The sequence below is a fragment of the Ixodes scapularis genome, unplaced genomic scaffold, assembly GCF_016920785.2.
Source record: "Ixodes scapularis isolate PalLabHiFi unplaced genomic scaffold, ASM1692078v2 PGA_scaffold1__304_contigs__length_218370807, whole genome shotgun sequence".
Lineage (NCBI taxonomy): Eukaryota > Metazoa > Arthropoda > Arachnida > Ixodida > Ixodidae > Ixodes > Ixodes scapularis.
In genome coordinates, this window is record NW_024609846.1 from 189,600,211 (window position 1) to 189,622,555 (window position 22,345).

Sequence of the window (22,345 nt, forward strand, 5' to 3'; positions counted from 1 at the left end):
ATTTAGTGTCATCAACAGCCGTCCTCAGTCATCTACGACGGCATGCGGAGAGTAGCGCAACGATAGCAGAAGGGCATCGCCACAGGTGGGGTCTACACATTGATAAGTTATGTGCTCCTCGAAATAAGAAGGAAACAAACTTTAATTCGGATGAACGACGTTCAATTCAATAAATTAACAAAAAGTTACTACCTAGGAGGCAAAAGGTATTTATGACTCCTCGTACCGTACGCCATCCTTCAAAGGCTGACCGAGACGTTTTTGTTTTTAATAGAGAAAATCGAGAAGTCAAAATCGTCTTCTCAGATTGTTTTTCTTATTTTCTTGTATAGATCACATTCTGGTTGCGTGGTTAAAAAATTGGCATCTCTAATGACATTCTTCACATATGATGACACTCCGCTTGTGCGCCAATATCCTGCGACTTCATTCAGGTGCCCACTCTTGAGACACTCCTTGTTTCCATCTTCTAACTCGAGAGAAAACAATGCCACGCCCAAATGGAGGTCAGGATACTCCTTGGTGCTGTTGCAGATCTGAAATCAACCAAGAGCACCATCACTCTAACAGCGCACGCCAACACCCACTGACTCTACATCCAAAGCCTAGTTGTGCAATTTTTTTCTTTGATCCAATGAGAGCATTTTCTCTTGCAATGCAAGTTTACAAAAACCCGATAAACTTTTTCTCAAATTACCCAAGCATCAAGGAAACTGCCGGGAACAGAGGTGCACGGGTTACACGAGCTCACATACGTAGTCCTTTACAGCATAAGAAACGTGTTGATTAGCTTTTTAATTAGTGACTAAAAACATGAATACAATTAAAAACTTGCTGACCTCCATCGAAAACCAAATCAGTATATTTAAAAAAAAATTATAAAGCGCAAAAAGTGCGCTAATATTACCACTCGTGCAACAGGCACAAGACCCGAAATGTATGTCCGGTTGTCGTCTGCCATCGTGCATTGGATTTATTATCTCACTGCGAAAGCCACGGGTGGGAAGGAAAGGAAATCTTTCTGTACGAGCCTGGAGTGACAGACTAATCTTTACGGAGGAGAGAAGAGACGGGGAGGAGGGGGTATACAATAGTGCGTTGGAATAAGAGGGGGGCTTTGCTCCTTGCCGTCTTCCTCAAATGCTAGCGTAACACCTGGTAGTAATGCCCATAAGTATACACGTTGTCACCTCAAGAACCGTAGTAAAAAACGTCCGGCTCCTCACGGAGCATTACTTATTTCTCTCTTTGTGTAGATAATTAAGATATATGTAGGTGCATTTTAGATTAGTTATGTTCTGTTATCAAGACGTACTCATTTCGCGCGCCAAAGACATCGCTCCTTTCTACGACGACCAAATCTAGTAAGAACTACATCGCGCAGCATCTGAAAAAATGCCCAAAACATCTTTTCGTGAGGTTAAAAAAAGTGACTGAAACACTCACTTGGGAAACTAACTCTTCAAACCCAGACAGCACGCGTCCACCGAGACCAAGCTATATATGAAAACAGCGCCCCTCTTTAGTGTCGAGTCAAAACATGAAAGATGATTTATATAGCTACGACGAAATGGCACAGCCGGCTAGCGTCACCGGCCTTTGGGCGACTCGACCTGAACCAATACATGCAGCCGTGCAGTTCCTGGACAGGCTGCTGCGGAAAAATGGCGGCCTTCCGATTGGCTTTAGTTCGCTTATATCGAGTACGGATTGGGGGGCCACTTTTACAAAGTGGGCTCTATGGCAGTTTCCAAACTGAGTTGTTCTAGTAACGTTGGGTGTAAACGAGTAGAGTGAGATGGTGTGTAGACGTTTAAAAGAGAGGCCCCAGGAAGCTTCCATGTTGGACGACACAGGGGACGCCTGGTGTACGGCAGGCTTCCTCCATCGTAGCGTGGGGAGATTTACTAGTCTCACAGCAAGCCCTAGCGAATGCTGCTGTGGTATTTTTATATTTGGTCAGTTCTTGTGGCCCCTAGCCTTTATTTAATTGTTTTGCACATGGTTACGGCCAGTCACTGCCTAGATATTTTTAATATTCCTGCAAGTGTCATCTCACAAACAGTCTCACCGTGAGGCACATCAAGACACTCGACAGACCCTTCCATACACATAAAATCAAAAGTTGGATCCACTGGATCACTGGACAAGCCGGTATGCCAGAAAACTACCGGACCCGCCAGGCAGCACGAGCAGCGATACAGAACCCTCCGTCGCTATACGCCGAATCACAAGTGGAACGTAAAGTACTTTGAAAAAGGCATTTTTTAGAAGTACCGGACACGTGCCAGGAGCGGTTGCTCCACCGCCATTCGCTTCGAATAGCCTCTCAATTCAGTGCTCCACCGCGATTTTCTTCCAAGGGCCGCTCACAACCCGGGCCTTGTCGACTGTCGAATTTGACGCTACTTGAAAGACAAACGCAAACAGATCGAGGGGCTTTAGAACAGCCCCCTCCGTACGACCCACATGACATCGCCCACAAGGCCAAGATGGTGCAGAAGGCCCTTCTTGTTGAAAGTCAAGCTACGGAGGGTGTTGTGGTGCAGACTACATACACTCCGCTCACCGCACGGTGGCCATGCAAAATATTCCCGCACAACACAAACCGGGATCTTTCGAGGTGTAAATTGATCCAGCATCCACCAATTCAGAAGACACGTGGTAGCCGCTTCTAGAGCTCATCGTCGATCAGACCGCCGGAATCGGTGTACAACCTCTGTCAACCCCTCAGTAGACGACGTATTCCGAAGCAAAGCTCTTACGTTTGAGCACGTTGAGAACATTCAGTGGTCAGCCTAAACATATTCCTGGCAGTCCGTCGACGTCCTAGTCTGTTTTAAACTATGTAGTGATTTTATTTTTTTTAAATTTTGTGATGCCCCTGTCACGTTAACTAGACACATCCCTCCCGCCACCCGCTCAGACCAACCTGCACGCCACCTGCACGCCACACTTTTCAAAGCAATAAAAAGCTAAAAGAGATAACGTAATTAAGATCGTGCTTTCGAAGATATCCTGCATTTTTTTTCTGTTATGCTCAAGTATTTTCATGATATAATCATTATTTATTTTCACAAATGTCTTTAAAGTGAAGTAATATGGCACTGTGAATGTTTTTTTTTATTTTTATTTTTATTTTTTTATACTGTTAGCTTGTAGGGGTTGTTACAGGAGTGCAACAGTACACAAAATAGAACACTAGGTAATACATATGAAGGCACATTTTTGAAAACTACATATCACGAAATACAAGAGTACACTATTTTGGTAAATCACACTGAATACACAACAAAAACATTTTTACGTATAATAACTTCTCACGGTTAAAATTTACAAGAGCGTACGCTGCTAAGCGCGCAAAAACAACATCGAGCAAGGCAGATAAAAAAAAGACAAGAACACATGAGCAGATAATATATGAAGTCACAGAAGTCCCAATCCATTCAAATTTTAAAAACATATATACGAAATTATTCACTGCAGTAGGGAAAGGTTCGTTAATACCGGTTATAGGATTTAGATGTGCATGTTTCAAAAGAAGCTAGGGTATCACTTAATAATATTCCTTCGGGGAGGTTATTCCACTCTGATATAATTCTTGGAAAGAAATATATCTGATTAATTTGACATGAATGAGTACTTCTTAGAGGCCCAGATACACGGGGCGTTATGTAGTTACTTGTATTAAGGTTAAACATTTGATTTCTCAACAGGAATAGGAATTCTTATCGAGCTATTTTCCGGCGCTCACAAAGGAGTGGAAGGCTTACGCCCGAATTCAAAAACGCCCACTTCACTTTCCGCCTTTCCTTACCTTACGTAAGGAAAGGAAATGGGAAAAGGAAAGGAAAGGTGCCATTTCTTGTCAGAAAGGCGTCCCGCCCTTTCCTTACGTAAGGAGCAGACGAAAGGCTCCTTCGTCGTCCAAGGATACCTTGAGCACGTCTAGGATAGAGATTGCAGTACATTTTATTGTTAGTACTCTAAAATCCGTGCTGAAAGAAACTACAATATAAAATAATTTGTAGCATAATTTTTTCTGGGGTTCGACGTACGTTAAAATGCGAGTCTAATAATTTCAAGACGTAAATGTTTAGCGGCTTTTGACCATGTCGTCGTCTCGTCTGGCAAAGCAGAGCACAGCTCAGCGTCGCGCCTTTTACTCTCGCTATCGCGGTCCTTTAATTGCTGGTCGATTTCGTTTCTTCGGTGCTCTTCCTGCTGTTTTTATTTCTTTTTTTCCAGTCTTGTGTTTGCTTTAAATTTTGCATTTACGTTGAGGGCCATGGCCGAGCCGAAGAAGGTATCTTTTTTTGAAAATGAGAAGTTTTTTCTCGCGAATATGGTGCCGAGGTATCCCGTCATCGAAAACCGATGTACTAACAAGTTGTCCGCAGAGGCAAGGGCGAAGGCGTGGGGGCTCCTCACGATCGAGTACAACAGGAACCACGGGGTCCGAGCACGCGATTTCATACAACTAAAGAAGTGCTGGGATAACTTGAATACAAAATGGGAAAAGGAGGTATCGTCCGACAGCAGAGACCGCATTGCAACAGGTGAGTTTGCTTTTTATGACTACGTTGAAAGAGGAGTGCGTGTGAGCAGGTTTAAGCTGATCGTCATAAACCCTGAATCAAGAGGAGACTGTGTTAAGAGCTTTCTGTCTTAACTTCGTTTCGTGTTCTGTTCGTTTCAGGGTTTATTTTACGTGCTGTCAGCTGCAAATCGGCAGTGTCTGATTCAGTTATCTAGTGTTACGCGAGAACCTTTGCTATCGGTAACTATAGGTACTAGTGAAATCCGAGAGGCGCCGATCCCTCATTGCAGTGGTGCCGTCGTCTGTGCGTGTGTTATTACTATGCGAATAGTTACGTCGCGTTAGGTCGTTTATTTGTAACGTAGATAATGGCTATCCAGTGAAAACTTTCCTTTAAACCCTCTTGGATTTCTAAGCGGTATTAACTGGAACCTATGTGATTTAGTTGGTTCCAGCTGGCAAAATTTTTCTAATAAAAAAAATCAACTCTAACAAAAACTCAACATTAACATGAGTTCTGATTGAAACTGGTTCTAATTGGTCCTTAGTATTTTCTCCGCAAACCCAGCCGGTACCAATACGATTTTTCAGTTGGGAGTATGAGGAATAACAGTATGAGGTTAACATTAGGTCTGTTGGTTTCCACTAGAAAGTTCCGAACTAGTCCAGTGCGAGTTCAGAAAAGTGTAGGAGCAGTGCAGGAGTCGTGCAGCGGCGCAGGAAACCCAGCCTGGCGGACTTCCAGACAAAGCTTCAAGAAGAGTTTCTGCCCGCAGGGTACGGAACGCAGATTCTCCGAGACCTCAAGGCAAGGACGTAGCTCCCTCATCAAAAGGGCGAACCTGAATTCACCAGAGTCGGATAGAGTAGCTCAGGTCTGAAAACAGTACCACCCAAGATACCACGTCTACCTCATCAGCCGCACATCCGAGACTTTTGAAACGCTAGCCCGAATTGCCTGCCTCATCGTGGAAGCTATTCATGCCGAACAGAACTGTGCCACTTCCACCAGCCATGCAGGCGCTGGAACCGGCATGGCGGGGCCCCGAGGCATCTACGTAAGTGGACTGTCCGAACGAGACCTCCCTTCCCCACCACGTGAACCAGGAGGGTTGGTGTGGCATGCATGGCATTCTACCGTGTAGGGTAAGCGGATGTTTGCCTTCATCGAGGGGTCCCCTGAGGTCACAGCGGGGCCCATAAAAGTCCCGAGCGGGGGTTGCCATGACAGGTGGGATGTCGTCAGCCGCACCCTATCGAAAGCTGGGGCTCAACGAAGATCACCACCCAAGCGAACCGTCTTAATAAGTCTGCTCCTGCAAGTGCTGGGAAACACTGGCACGCTGCAGTCGAAATCCCGCAGCCAAGCAGCATTGACCCCAGCCACAACGGAATAATCCCTCCCCACGACAGCCGTTCGCAAGCCTAGTGGAGGCCCTCCCATACTGGTCCCTTACCCGATCACTGAAGGCGGTCGGACGGGCACCTTGGTGCGAGTGGTCTAAGCAGGCAACTGTTGTCGTCGGACTGCTGCTATGAGTGCGAGCAGCCCGGCTATCACCGAAACCATTTCCCAAGACTTCTGGACACCACAAACAAGAGGTGGCACGAGATGGCGGCAAAGGGCCGGAACCAGAACAACCAGGGAAACTACTACGGCCGGCGACGCTGAAACCAGACATCCACTCGCCGACGGCCGTTACAGTCCCTGGGGGCAGAGAGGCCGCGGCACAGATTCCATCAGTATGTTGAATCCAGCCCAAGCCTAACATCATTGAACCGCTATGAGGATTTCACTGCTTGATGTTCCCATTGTCGCACTTCTGGATTTGGGGGCCGCTATCTCGCTTATAGGAGATTTTGTTTTCGAAATCCCTTATAAGCGGGATTTTTCCTTTAAGCCCAACTGATGAAAATGAGGTAATGCTGGCATTTTGAAGCATAAAAAATAGAAAGAAGATGATGTAAATGACTTGAATATTTAACCATTTAAATTTGTTATTGACTTCCTAGCTACACCACTCACATTTATATTTAATCTCTCAATGTCTTTAGGCGTATTTCCAACACTTATGCAAATTGCTAAGGTTGTTTTGTTATTTAAGGGTGACGATATTAACTTGTTGGGGAATTATAAGCCAATATCAATACTTTCCAATTTTTCTAAGGGATTCGAAAAAATACTGTATCATAAACTGTCACCATATTTGGAGCAATTTTCCTTGTTAACGAACAGTCAACACGGCTTCAGAAGAGGAAGGTCCACTGAATCCGCTCTATTGGCCCAGAAAGAAGTAATCATAAATAATATAGGACATAAACTACTGACTTTAGCCATATATATTGACGTTCTAAGGCATTTGACTTAGTCAACCACAGTATACTTCTGAAAAAGTTAGAATGCTATGGTATTCGGGGTCATGTACATTAATTTAAGTCATATCTGGCAGAACAGAGACAATTTGTTAAAATCAATAATTTAGTCTTAACTATAAAAACAGTACATAGAGGAGTCCTTCAAGGGAGTGTTTTAGGTCCTCTATTATTTATTTTCTAATGACATTGAGCACAGTGTTCCAGATCGCAGAGTAATAGCTTACGCCGATGACACTACATTATTTTTGGAAGGCACTACTTGCGACGATATCGAAAAAAAGGGCGAATCAGATGCTCTCGCAGCTTCATAGTAGTACGGAAATAAATAGATTACGTATTAACGTAAACAAAACTAAGTGCATGCTGTTTCGAGCCAAATACGTGACTGTTCATTCTAACACATATATCACCATAGCCGTGGAAGCAGTCGAAATAGTAAAATCATTCAAGATATTAGGTGTAATCTTTTCAGATAATTTATCGTGGAATGAGCACATAAAATACATACATAAAAAAAAAACAGAAAAGCTGTTGGTACTCTATGCCGGTACCGTACAGTTTTCACTTCATTTGTTAAGTTAATAATTTTTCACGGCCTCGTGCACTCATATTTTCAATATTGTCACCTGGTATGGGGTGCCACTACCATTCAAAATATAAACAAACTTCTAACTCTGCAAAAAAAAATCTCTAAGAGTGGTTGCAAATCTGTCCTATTTTTACCATACAGATGCTCTTTTTGTCCGTTTTAATGTTGTCAGAATAACACACCTACATTATTACCGCCTTCTAGTATCTTATAAAACAGCACAAAAAATAAACAGTTGTTTTCTACAAGTAGCAAATTTAAATAAAAATACTAGTGTTTATAACACACGGCGAAGTGAAGAGTGGACTGTACCCACCCCCAGACAGATTATGGACTGACATCGTTTACATACATACTTCCATCTTTTTTGAACAAGCTGAATGTTGAAACAGATCTTAGCCATAGTTTACCATTTGAAGCTTTAATGTTTATACTATCGATGTTGTGAATTTCAGGCTTCGTATTGTATGTGTACTTTGTCAATTGATATCATGTTACATTAGAATCTTGTTACTGTCTTCTTTTTTTTTGCTTTTCTGAACTTCAAGAATGTTTTCATTTTAGATTTGATTTTTGAACAAAGCCCTCTACCCGCGCTGCTGTCTTGGAGCTGGGGCCTTGTCAAGCTGCACATGTTGCAGCTTTTTGCCCCAGCTACCTTCTTTCCTGTGAAAGAAAAATAAAATGATTGATTGATTTATTGATTGAAATCTGCGAAGCAAAGAAGATAAGCCTCCGGGAATGCGAAACGCATTTGCAGGTAGCTTCTGGTACATTCATGACAGCTGGAGGAGCCGTGGGGCTGCAAACTTTGCGTAATGGAAAGAAGCGGCATCAGTGATTTCTTCATGTGCCAGGATTTGTGGTACCCTCTACAGGACGGCCCCGCGGACCCTAACGGCAATACAGCGGGTGGCCACAACGGACTGGCGCTATTTGGACCTTGCTCGAGAATTACACCTCTGTCAGTCAACCGTTGAACAAAGTAGGCGAGCGCGACCGCGAACGCGCCTCGCGCTCGTCTAGCGGCGCCGACTGGACCTTTTACGCCAGTCTGCCCTGCAGCGCCATCCACCCTGACGCCCACAACGACGACACCGTCATCGACATGCCAGAGAAAAGGGAAGGAAACCTTCCAGAGTTCCTTGGGGGTCGGCCTGCTGAAGGACGATAACCTTCAGCTGCTATATTCTACAAGGTGCTTGTAATTGTTTGTACTGGACTGAGATGCACACGTCCCTCGGTCCAGTAGGTACTTCGGAGAAGCATAACGCAAAAGAGAGTGAGCGAAGAGAGGAGAACCAAAGCAGACGCAAAGTAATGCCTATTTGCTTGGTTGCATTGCTCTGCATTTATTTTGGTCCACTGTTTTTGATACAATGCTTTTTGCCGGTGGTTTGCGTAAAAGTAAAGCAGACTGAGGCTCGATAATTACTTTGCAAGTGATATTGCACCAGCTTGTACATTTATGAGCAAGATAGCTTGCAATTTTGGATTGTGGAATATGAAAGAAAAGTACAGTAGAATAACAAGTAGTAAAACGTTTCTATTCCTAAAAAGTCGTCTAACTTAACTTAAAACTTAACTCAGCACAACTGGTACCAGATATCAATCCCTTACAACACCGTTGCATGTTTCTCTGCCAATACTACTGCCAGCCATATTCGTATAAATGTTAGCGTAGCCTCTGAGATTGTTTTCCGAACGAGATAGCTCGCGTGGCCTGTCACACCGAAGGGAATATTCAATCGCAAGTGCTGTGAAAAAGCACTTTGTCCACTGATCGACATCGGCCAAGCTTTTCCCTACTGTCTACCAGTTTCGCTGGTACAAAATCTTCTGGTGACTACCGTGCGAGATGTTTACATATCGGCATACAAGCTGCAGAAAGCCAACCTTTTACCTGTGTGAAATGAGAGAATGCATGGAAAGTCCATTGAGTAAATATGAATAATCCTACAAAAGTAGTTTTCTGACGGTTCGCAACTGAACACGCTGTAATGGTGTAAAATGTGAATATCAAGGCCCACACTGTCGCATTGTAGGGCTAACGATGTGCTTGACGAGCAGCTGCTACCTTGGATGAAATGTCAACAATTCGACCATGAAGACGCCTGCTTCCCTTTCCTTGTTAGGAGCTCCGTGACGCAGTTTTCGCAATCGGCGACTAGGCTCATGGCGAAATCGTCATCATGCGCAGCCACGTAGTTTTTGAGAACGTCGAACGCATCCAGTACGCGCGCCATGGGCGGCGGAGGCTGCAGGTGCGGCACGTCGTCTTCATCTGACTGCGCCTCGTCACGGAAACTTCGTATGATGTCCTCGTCACTCACTTCTTCATGAGCGATAACATCCATGTCAGCGTCGATGAAATCTTCCAGCGCGACACCGGACGGCGCAGTTCCGGCATCCTGAAGCGCAGCCCAAGAAGTAACGGCCTCTCCCGGCGGACGCACTATTTCGTTATCCTCAGCAGAGTCGGCGTCTGGGTCTCCGAGCTGGAAGCCCACGAGCGTGAAACAGTTCCCGATGACTGAATGTTTGGTTGCAGTCCATGCAGCAGCCATCATCTGCAGCGCGATGCAGAGATCCAACTTGGTGTCTCGACCTGCGTGCACGTTCAGTAGGAGGCGCTGCATCACTCGCTGGCGGTAGGCGCACTTTAGGCTTCTAATGACACCTTGGTAAAGGGCCTGGATTACTGAAGTGCAGTAGGCGGAAAGTACTTAAGCTCCACATTTGTGAGCTTAGCATCCGGAATTTAGTGAGCGGAGCGATTGTCCAGCAACAAGCAAACCCGCCGGCCCTTCCTCCTCATGTCGCAGTCGAGTCTTTCGACCCATTCCGAAAAAATGGCCCGTGTCATTCAAGACCGGCTGTTGTCCACATACTTGACGGGAAGGCTCCTGTTCCCTTTCAAACAACGGGTCCTTGCACTCTTGCCGATAACCAGCGGTGACGCTTGTCGGAACCGTCCGCGTTGGTGCACAGCAGTATGGTCACGCGCTTTTTACTGTGTTTTCTACCCTGGCCGCGCTGACCTTTCATTTCCAGAGCTTTCGACGGCAGCATCTCATATAAAAGTCCTGTCTCGTCGGCGTTGTAAATGCCAGACCTCTCGTAGTCATTCAACAACGCAGAAACGTTTGTTGACATCCAAGGGGAAGCACTGCCTGTGTCTGCCGATGTTAACTCACCACTAAGCGTCTTGCCGACAATGTCATGGCGGCCTTGAACCTGTTGAGCCAGGCGGTGCTAGCTTTGAACTTGTCGATTCCCAGCAGGCAAGCGAAATTTAAGGCCTTATGCTGTACGACGCTTCCGCTGATGGGTATCTTCTTTGCCCTCGTCTCCACAAACCATGCGTACACAGCCTTGTCAAGCTCTTCGTGCGCCAACGGTGTCAATTTATTTCGCTTCGCCGATGTCCCCGATGCAAGAGCCTTTTTGATTGCATCTTTCGACTTTAAGTTCATCGACAACGAACTCAAAGAAATTCCCAACATTCCGGGGATGACAGCTTTCTTCTCTCCACTTGCAACTTCGGCCAGGATGCGATCTTTATCTTGTAAGGATAAAAACGTTAGTAGAGTTTTGCTTGGCGGTGCCATCGTGCCATGCGCAAAGAGCCCGCGTACCGTCGTTGTCGTCGTAACGTACTGATAAAATGACAACCGACAAAAGAAGAAAAAAAAAGACAGCTTTGACTTTAAATAGTCTGCAGCAGTGCGTTATCAAGCCAAGAGCTAGAGCACATCGGTGCAACAGCGTAGGAACCCCAGCCTCATCGCCGTCGCCATCAAGTAATGGCGGCCGAAACTTCGAAGAATAAATCGTCCGTTGTAGCTATTTTCACTAAGGTTTTTTTCTTCTCAGTTAGATACCCACGCCTTCGGCCTCCTGCCACCATGCCCGTTGTATATATATATATATATAAATTGTAGCGGCGAGCTAAGGCGCGTGCCGGGAACCACCGAAGACGACGACGAAGCGCGAACAGACGGCGCGTGACACACTTTTAATGTGGTCTAATTTGGCTATGGACGTCCTCTTGTAAATTAGAAAAGTAACATTTGGTGTCAGAAGTGGGATTCCCGGCCTTTTTCCTGACGGCCCAAGATATCATTCTACAAGGAGCAAGGACATTCTCTGCGCGAGTGTCAGCACCTTGTTGAGTGGCGCGGCCCTGCCTGGATTACCACCGACCAGACCAGCTTCCTTCTCCATGTTCCATCACTGAAGCAACGCTAGCCGACTGTCACGGTCTCCCGAGAGCCCACGCCACAAAAGCGCGTAAGTGCGCGCTAGGCTTCAATGGTTTTCGGACAGGTTGTGGCAGTTTTGCGGTTGAAAGCATTCACGAAAAATCATGGTGTCTCCTGTATTAGGCATTGCCGATGCATATCGTTGTCGGTGTTAACTTTTCAAAAGGCGCAAATGAGCTGTGAACTTAGGCACCGACATCTGTGCCGGCATCAGATTTGTTCTCTGACATGTCGCCAGGGGTGACAATAAGTGAACCACTTGACCCCCTGGTATCAGGACTCTTCGCATCAATCTTCCAAAAGCGCTAACGTGCTGGACTTTGGTGCTGCAGGCGGACTGTGAGGTCGGCCTGAACTTTAGATTGTGTGCAAATGAGCACGAAGTTTCATGTCAAGAATCTGCATGCTGAAAGGACTTCACTCAAGATAAACTTTTCGGAACAAACAAGTTCAAGCAAACTATCTAACACCAAAGCAATGGGGCGAGCTTGTGTAGCAGGAAAACGATCCAAAGATCATCTCTCCAAGAAAACAAGTCCTTAGGGGGAATAGTGTAGCGGCGTGCTAAGGCGCGTGCCGGGAACCACCGAAGACGACGACGAAGCGCGAGCAGACGGCGCGTGACACACTTTTAATCTGGTCTAATTTGGCTATGGACCTCCTCTTGTAAATTAGAAACGTAACAATACATATTGAAGCGTATTTCGTAAACTACATTTCATGACATATATGTACACGAGGTGCCCATTTCAATATTTTATGTTTTGTAATTAATTCCTTAGTTCCACGACACAATCACGAATTTAACTTTTCATATTGCGACACAAAGTTGTGCCATTAATGGGTGTTTTATGCGACCTACCACACCTCGCTATAACAATTTGTACCGTGGAAATTGATCAGCTTGAACTTCAAAATTTTACTTAAACACAAAGAAAGGAGGGGAAACGACAGTATAGTTTCTGGGCTTTGCGGGTCATCACTGCGGAAAAGAGCTCGCGCTCCGCGCCCGGCGCGCAACGTGCGCGCGAGCCACGGTCGAGGCTCGGGCTGCCAGAGATCACCCACCGCAAGCATAAACTAAAGGTGTGTTTTCTGAGATCTCCCTCGTTGGTCCTTCTTTCGGGTGAGCAGTAGGACCGAACCCTACATTCGGCGCTCCACGCGAGGCCTACTGCGCCCTCGCGAGTTGGAGCGCAGGCTTTTACCCCCCATTCACACTGGAAGCGGATCCGCGTTCGCGAAGCGGTTGCGAAAGCGGTTGTATAAAGATCCAGTGCAATTGCACGCGCATTTGATGTCATCGTGTGCGCGTGCTATTGTACTGAATCCTTATACAACCGCGTTCGCAACCGCTTTGCGAACGCGGATCCGCTTCCAATGTGAATGAGCCCTTAGTCCGTTTTAGGCGTGTAAAGGGCCGCCCACACTAGCGAGAAAACGCGCGCGGCGCGCCGATCGCGTTGAAAACGCGTTCCGCAAAATCGAATGCTTCAAGAGTGCGCGAGGCCTCCTGTGCTGTCACGTGACATTCGCGGCGGCAGAACTCTATCTAGTGTGGTCTTCAGGATGCGGGACGCGTCTTCCCGCGATCGGCGTGCCACGCGCGTTTTCTCGCTAGTGTGGGCGGCCCTTTAGCCTGTATTTTCTTGTTTTAGCCATCCTCGATAGGCCTACGTGGACGTTCGACTAGGCTTCGGCTACCGGACGCCACCTTTGCCATCGGGGCTTGGCGGTTGTGAATAGTGTGCATATTTTAGTATATTGCGTGTTCTTCTTCTGTTCTTTCGTGTTTTGTTCTGTTTTTGTGTTGGGCTGTTTTTCTGCGGTTGCTTCTACGTTGCAGACCCTCCAAAGAGCCATCGCAGACCAAGGCAAGACTGGAGAGGGGCCTGACGCGACGTCCCTGGTCCTGATGGCTCGGGTGGCCAACCTCTGCGGCACGGTCGCGCAACGCCTGGTCCTGGTTCACCACGGACTCCAAGGGCAAGGTCCACGGCCCAGGTGCCGGTCCCGTTGTACGCGGGCTACGACGACCGGAAGTCTGTGGCCGACTTCCTGGCCGAGCTGGCGGCTTATAAGCTCGCCACGGGAGCCTCGGATGAGTACATCCTTGCGCGGGTTCTGCCCGTGGCGTTCCAGGCGAGCGCCGCGCGCTGGTGGCGCATCGTGGCCCCCTTCCTCACCTGGGAAGACTTTTGGCGGAAGTTTCAAGATGAATTTCTTCGACCTGGGTACCAGTCTCGAGTCCAGCGAGAACTGGAGCGCCGGACCCAGCACGCGGACGAAACCCTCCTCGAATATGTACGGTGATGCAGGAGCTCTATGACAGAGCCTGCCCAACGGCGCCGGAGTCGGACAGGGCTGCTCGAGTGATGCAGCAGAGCAACCCAAGTTTCCGGCCCAAACTGCATGGCCGCACGTATTCCACCCTGGGGCACCTGGCCCGGGACGCCCACGGCATACAAGAGACGCTCCTGGCCGAGCTGCAGTGTCGGCCCCGCCACCGCCTGAAGAAGCTCTCGAGCCGTCCTGTGCCTGGCGACCACCCGGGCCCAGAAGAAATCCCCCCCCCCCCCCCGCCTGCGCTAGACTCCTCGCCTTCGGGCAATGGAAGCGCGGGAGACCACTCGATGGTTCGGACCCCCGGCTACGTGCCCGGCCGGCTGGATCGAGATTACGGCAGGGTGAAAGCCGTTTAAGGTCCTTCCCCTGCAACGCCAACCGGGGTGCTGATCGCTGGTCCAACGTGGGACACTAAGAAAGGCCGCAACGACAAGCGCAGGCAAGCCCGACGCGCGGCCCTGACCAGCGCAACTCGGTGCGGTGCTTCGGCTGTGGTCGCCATGGCCACTTCCGGCGTGACTGCCCCAACCTGCGACGCAACCGTCCTGCAGTCTCGAGAAACGAGTTGACCCCTGAACGCCTGTCGGCCGCGATGACCATGGACAACCCGGCAAAACTTCCATCGGTATGTCGAATTCAGCCTGACCTTGAGCTGATTGAGCCTCGTATGACAAATACAGGGCTCAGACTAGCTGTGGCAGCGCTGATTGATATCGGTGCGAGTCTGTCGCTTTTTGGGGACTACCTGATTGAACGCTGCAAAGAGCAGAAAGCCAACCTGCGCGAGACTAACGTGCGCTTACAGCTAGCGTCAGGACCAGAAATGCTCGCGAGTCAAGCCGTGAGGTTACAGATCGGGTTAAACGAGAAAAAACGCCGTCAGCATTTCGTTTGCTTACCTGGTTCTCACGGTACCGATCATTTTGGGGCGAGATTTCATTTTCGGGGAGAACCTGGTTCTTGACTTTCCGAACAAAGGCTACCGGTTAGGTAGGGACTTGAGACTGATCCCTTTCACCAGACGAGAGGATTGTATCGTCAGTGTCGATAACGTTGGCGTTAGAACGCCTGCTTTGCGACTCCCATGTGCGCTAAGCGATTCTTTGCAGAAGTGTCCTGCTACGGACCAGCAAAAGCGACGTTTCCAAAGACTCCTGGAGGAGTTTTCGCCGATGTTCACGGAGAACCCTGGCAGAACCGGCGTCCTAAAGCATTCAATTACGCTGCAACCCTCGACCAATCAGCGTACACAAGCGAGCCCTGCTGGACAAGGCGCTCCCAGAGATGATCGACACTGGTGCAGTACGTGAGTCACAGAGCCCTTGGGCCTTCCCGATCGTCCTTGCCCCCAAGATGGATGGAACGGCTCGGCTTTGCGTCGACTATCGACGCCTGAATGCGGTAACTGTTCGTGACGCGTACCCGTACCCGTCGATTGAGTCGATCATGCACAACTTGGGAAACGCGAGTTTTTTCACGACTCTTGACTGCAGTCGCGGTTTCCTCCAGATAGAGGTCGAACCCGCTGACATCGAGAAAACAGCATTCACATGCTACAGAGGATTGTGCGAGTTTTCGCGCATGCCTTTCGGCTTGAGCAACTCTCCTGCCACATTCCAGCGTCTAGTGGACATTGTGCTTGGAGACGCACGGCACAACTACGACATGGCGTATATGGATGACGTAGTAGTCTTCTCACGCACGTTTGAAGAACATCTTGTGCACCTTCGGACTATTCTCGAGCGCATGCGGAATGCTGGTTTGACAGTTCACCCGGGAAAAATGCAACTGGCAACATCTAAAATAAATTTGCTCCGTTTCGTAATCGACGATGGAGCCCTTCACCCCAACGAGGACAAGCTGAGGGCCATAACTGAGTTTCCTCCCCCACATGATGCAAATAGTTTGCAACGATTTCTCGGAATGGTTGGATTTTACCGCCAGTTTATCCACCACTGTGCAGAGACAACGCGGCCTCTGAACGAACTGCTGCGCAAAGGCCTGAAATGGCGTTGGACAGAAGCACAGCAAAATGCTTTCCTTCAACTGTCCAGAGCTATTGCTGAGGCAGCATCGTTGAAGCTTCCAGACCTCAACCGTCCGTTTGTGCTGCAAACCGATGCGTGCGGCTACGGTTTAGGTGCTGTGCTGCTTCAAGACTTTGATGGTATCTTTCGACCCGTAGCGTTTGCTAGCCATACGCTGACACCAGCTCAACGGAATTACAACGTTTGCGAGTTTGAGTGCCTAGCCATCATATTCGCCCTGCGGAAATTCAACATGTATCTTGATGGCGCGCGCTTTGTGATCCAGTCGGATAATGCCGCCTTGTATTGGCTTCAGCGGCTGGAAAATCCGGCAGGACGATTAGCACGCAGGGCACTCACGCTTCAGAAATATGACTATACCATTGTGCACACGCCAGGCTCACAAAACAAAGTTGCAGACGCTTTGTCGCGCACTCCGCTCGGCGAAGAGCACGTGCCCGAGGATGCCGATGTTGCGGCTGCGATAGATGTTGGCTCGCGCTGGGGTACTTTGATTAGCTGAAATGAGCTTCATGCAGCACGGCAGAACGATGGACTTTGTCGCAGAGTCTCTGAGTGGATATCTTCACGTAATCGACGTGGCAACAGAGGCGCTGACATGGGTTTTGACTCGTAGTTGCTGGCCGAAGACGGTCTGCTCCTCCGGTACATACCTCAGATCGACGACGAGGAGGGTGGCTCAACAGACACTCCATTTCGAGCCGTGATACCTCACCGACTTCGCACGTCGTTCATTAGATGCTACCATGACTCTGCTTTGGCTGGTCACACTAGTGGCTGCAAGACCTGAAAAGTTAAGCCGTACTGCAACTTGGCCAGGAATTCGTCAGGACGTGCTGAGGTACGCTCGTTCATGCCCGGTTTGTCAGAAAGCCAAACCACGGGGTGGTCAACCCCCTGGTCTTATGCAGCAAGTCGTAAGTCGATCCCCATGGGGATGCGTTGCTGTCGACGTCATGGGCCATTTCCCACGCAGTCCGCGTGGCAACCAGTACATGTTGGTTCTCACGGATCACTTTAGCAAGTGGATTGAGCTATTTGCATTGCGATCGCTGACGTCCAAGAAAATTTGGACTTGTCTGATGGAGACATTCACACGGTTCGGATTTTCGGCGGCATTCATTAGCGATAGCGCTACATATTTTGCCAGCAAAGTGTTCCGAGACTCATGTGCCGCATTGGGCATTCAACACAGGCGGACGTCTCCTTATCATCCACAAGCTAACATCACAGAGCGGGTGAACTGGAACTTAAGATCGATGTTAATAGCTCACACCGAACGTCACCACGACTGGAACGCAAGGCTACAAGAACTCGCGTTTGCAACACGCACAACCGTTAACCGGCCGACTGGTTTTACGCCAGCTTGCCTTAATTTCGGAAAGGAGCTGACTTTCCCACTGGAAAACACTTGCAAGAGCAACAACCCTGGCGCTGCCCGCTCATACGTTCAGTTGGCTCGAAGCCTACGACGCAGACTCATGGACATCGTTCGTGATGCCGGGGAGAGCTTGGACGTCGCACGGCTTCAGCAGGCTGAGCAGTACAATCGTGGCCACCGGGACGTGCAATTTGAAGTTGGAGACCTTGTACTCCGACGGACAGACCCACTTAGCGAAGCCTCCAGAGGTTTCACAACTTCCCTAGCGAACAGGTGGGATGGTCCTTATCGTGTGCGAGACAAGGCCTCACGCCTCACGTACACGCTCGTTCATTGTGAGGCTGGACGACTCGCTGGACGTGTTCATGTCATTAACCTCAAACGGTATTATGAATTGGATGACAAACTTCTCTCGCAGGTGGAGAGTGATGCCGATCCGGGATTTACTTAAAAATAAACTTAATTCTGCGAGGGCTGTTTTTGATGTTGGTGACGAAGACGAAGACGAAGACATAGAAGTTGCGCGTTGCAATAGTTCTGTTCGATATACGCCGATAGTCTGCTTGCAAATTTAGCTATTCCATTGCTGCGCCCAACGTTACCAATGATTTTTTGTAGAAGCCTTTCCCGAAGACAACTGTTCATTCTTTTTTTCGTTCTTTTTGAACCTTCGACATGTCCCGCTACCGCCCCAACCGTAGCCGGAGGTTCTCTCAACCTCCTTAATGAGCCACGTGGTTTCGGTGACTACGGCAACGCAGTGGGCAGCCGATGACCCTCTACCGGCCCTAGCTACGTCGCCAGACGCAAAAACTGCGATCACGTCGGGACCTGAGAGAGCCAGATCAGCAGCCGGGCAGCGGCTACAACGACGGCTACGAGGCACAAGAAAGAAGACGAGGGCCGATACGAAAGTCCACCTGAGCGTTACGTTGCCAGCCACGGCCCCGGGGGTGCCCACTCGTCCTCAGGCGGCGAACCCGCATCAGGGGTCCCTGCTGCTGTTGTACGGCCTCAACTCTGACAAGATGAACACCGAGAAGCTCCTCAATCTGCTCTGCCTGTATGACGATGTCGTCAAGATCAAGTTTTCGAAGAACAAGAACGGCCGTGCCAGCGCGCAGATGCAGGATTACCTTGCCAAGGAGTGAGCACGGCACTTCAAGCTTCCTGAGAGTACGTCGTCCTTCAAGGACTTCATGGGCAACTGGAATAACCGCATCACCAATCCTGAGGCGGCCTCTAAGAACCGCATCCAGCCGCCTATGCATCTTCACAACCCACTCCTCCACTACCACCACCAATTAGAGAGGACAGCCACGGAGCCAGACGACAGAGAAGGGGGTAGGGGGGGGGGGGGGGGGGAGTTTGTGGGCTTTGCGGCTCATCACCGCGCAAAAGAACTCGCGCTCCGCGCACGGCGCGCAACTTGCGCGCGAGCCACGGTCGAGGCTCCGGCTGCCAGAGATCATCCACCGCAAGCATAAACTAAAGGTGTGTTTTCTGATATCTGCCTCGTTGGTCCTCCTTTCGGGTGAGCAGTAGCACCGAACCCTACAAGTTCTAAATATCAAGCTGATTTATTTACAGGTATGCACCAGCAAGCTCAACTCTTTACTGAAGTGCTCAAACATTTGGAGGCAGGTAAAATGTATGACTGGTAAACAAAGGGGTGTTGAGTCGTATGAACACGACGATATGTACGTTAACGTAGATGTTTTTCTACTGTTGCGTCGAAATTAAATAACTGAATTAAAAATTTTGATACCTGAAAACAAAAGTGAATTGCACAAACGAAAGAAGAAACTATATAGTTAATTGTTTCACGGCGTAAATATTAGTGACGGACCGAATCAGCCAAAATTCCGATTCGGCAAAGTTCGGCAAATGCCGCACTTTTGAAGGAAAGTTTGGCAAAGAATAGGGAAAAATTCGGCAAATCTCTGTGCACACACGAGAACGCGACGGGGCCATGGATTGCAAACAGACGCCGTGCAGTCATGCGGCTACCATCGTGCAGTGTAGAACAATAGCCATTGCGGCGAGGTGTGGAGTAGGCAACATGGTAACGGCGTTTGTGAGGGAGTGTGGTTCTCTTTAATATTTTCTGCATAAAGAATCGAAGATCGACCAGAAAGTTACGCAGTGCACTGCGCAAGTGACAAGTGATGCGGTACATTCTGGATAACGTGGTTTTCATTTAACATTTACAGTGATGCAACGAGGTAGTTGAAAAATTGGCCGACAATTACTTTAAAGCACTCCTCGCATTTATAACAATTTGGTAAATAAAAAAGGCCACCTGAACTTAGGAAATAGAATATAGAGAGAGAAGGAGGCAGGCATACCGCTGGACTACCAACTGTGGTTCAACACTTCCCCCTCTTTCAAAGCCTTGACTTTGTGTTTTTTTTTTTTTAAACTTACATAAAAACTCCGCTTATATCCGAAACCTAACTAAACTAAAATTTGAATTACCCACACTTTATCGGGTCATAAAACACCGCAAATATTGTTTTTATTTGGTATTGAGCTCGATTAAGGGCTCGCTGACGCACGTGGCTTCGTTTTGCTCGATGGCCAAGGTCTCGAGCATCCCTCGTGCATACGTGCATAATGAAGCCACGTGCGTCAGCGAGCCCTCGATCAAGCTCAATACCAAAGAAGAACAATATTTGCGGTGTTTTATGACCCGGTTAAGTGCGGGTGATTCAAATTTTAGTTTAGTTAGGATTCGGATATGAGCGGTGTTTTTACGTGGGTTTTAAAACAAAAAGAAAAAGAAAAAAGAAAAAAGCACAAAGTCAAGGTTCAGAAACAGGAGGAAGTTTTAAACCACAGTTGGTTGTCCAGCGGTATGCCTGTCTCTTTCTCTCTCTATATTCTATTTTCTTAAGTTCAGTTGGCCTTTTTTAGTATTATGCACCAACAAGGCTCTACTACAGCCTGTTAACAATTTTGTTTTCGGCTCAGAAGTAGTGTGTGCCAAAGCAAATGAATATTTTTTTTTTCAATTAGCGTCATTTCGGGTTTTTCATGTATCCGCATGAAACTAAACACAAAACTATAATGCTCGACGTTGCACTTCCGACATTCCTAAGTCTCCCTATCTTTCTGAACTTGTCCTAACACCAGAAAATGGTATTTTAAAGGATAGAAATGAGACGTTGCACATATAAGACGGACACATTCATGCAAATCTTACGTCAAATGACTCATGTAAAAAACATGCATATTTACAATAATAGTATCATCACTTCTGGTGAAGGCTCAGCAACCGTTGCATTCGTTTTCGCGCAGAAAACAATGACTCCCAGAAAAAGTAAGAATGGAGCGTTATTGCCTTCATTTCATTCATTTACACCCATATGCAGGCTTGCAATGATAATGCCTCGAAACCGAAACTCTCGTAGCGTGATTTGTGACTGCGCCACGCTCGCTTCTACCCAGCCTTGTCGTCACGCCACTTCTTCAAGAAGTCACTAAAATTGCCAGTAAACACACAAAAACGACACCATGCAATACAAGAAAAATGTATACTATCACCTTATATAGTTATAACTGTGTCAATAGGCATTAGGTGTTGCATTTAAGATAAGAAAAAAAAAAACGTAAAACCTTTTCTCGCCAAAAAAAAAGGAAAAAAGAAAAACTGAATATCAATGTTAGGTCTGGTAAAAATGTATTTATGCCGAATCTTTATAAAAGTTCGGCTATTCGGCGCCGGACTTTTGATTCCGCAAAAGTTCGGCCCATCACTAGTAAATAGTGTCTATTGCCAGAACAACGCGGAAAATATATTCTCTATATAGCGGTTCAAACTGGTTCAAACCGGTTCGAATAGGTTATCGTTCGCTCCCCGGAACTGAAACGGAACCGAACCGAAAGCCGTGAACCTGAACCGGAACCTAACCGATAAAAATGTCGTTTCCACACTCTGGCCCCTATAGCGGAGGGGGGTTGCACGGACTGTGTTTGAAGATTATTCCCGAATTGCATTTTGTCCGGGAGAAGCCTACCCTATTGAAAATTCCATCAAGATACGTAATTTGGGACAGTGACTGCCAGTCAGCAGCCTTGGTGGAACGTGCCCTGATGGTCCATCAGATGGCGTCTGACAGCCACTGCTAAGGGAATTTCATCAACAAGGGCAGCATTTATATAAGAGTAAAGCTATACGCACTCGTAATATCGCCAAATGCCTCGACAAAACAAAATGTTCAAGAAAAAAAAGAAAAAAAAAAGAGTCCTCCGCGGATCGAACCCGCGTCTACTTGCGTACAAAGCGGACACTTTAATCCCTATGCTATGCCACCGCTTAGGAAACTCCATTTGACCATTCGTTTATATACGAGTTTAGTGGATTGCGTATAGCTATTTCCGTCCGAAGTGCACTCCGGAGTGCGTATAGCTGTACTCTTTCTATAAAGCTCAAATTCCGAGGTGGAAATCTTGGATGGCTATGACACGGTTCACAAGCCGAGGTGGCCATCTTTGCATGGCTGTGAAACAAACGGTTCACAGCCATGTGATTCATGACATCAAAAATCAGGAAAAGTGTGTACCGATCCTTTTCTTCCCCTTTCGAAATTTGCGTTTTTCGGGCAAAAGGGTTATTCGTTTACAAACGGGACCACATGCGCCGTAAGCATGTTTCCAAGAAACGCCCTCGATGTCTGAACCTTTCGGGACGACCGTATACACTTTAATTCCCCTACTGAAAAATACCATTTGGCGTCTATATGAAAATAAACGGGTCCATAACGGTAACAGTTTAACCATACCGGTCACCAGTTTGTC

The 22,345-nt window shown here is 47.8% G+C and overlaps 1 long non-coding RNA gene across 1 annotated transcript in view; it reads right to left on the reverse strand.

Annotated features, from left to right (window-relative positions):
- Positions 1–247: 247 nt before the first annotated feature.
- Positions 248–22,345, reverse strand: part of LOC121836193 — a 53,801-nt gene continuing 31,703 nt past the window's right edge. The window contains exon 2 of the long non-coding RNA XR_006077825.1: positions 248–536. This is a non-coding gene — a long non-coding RNA (uncharacterized LOC121836193). The remainder of the gene's footprint in view (positions 537–22,345) is intronic.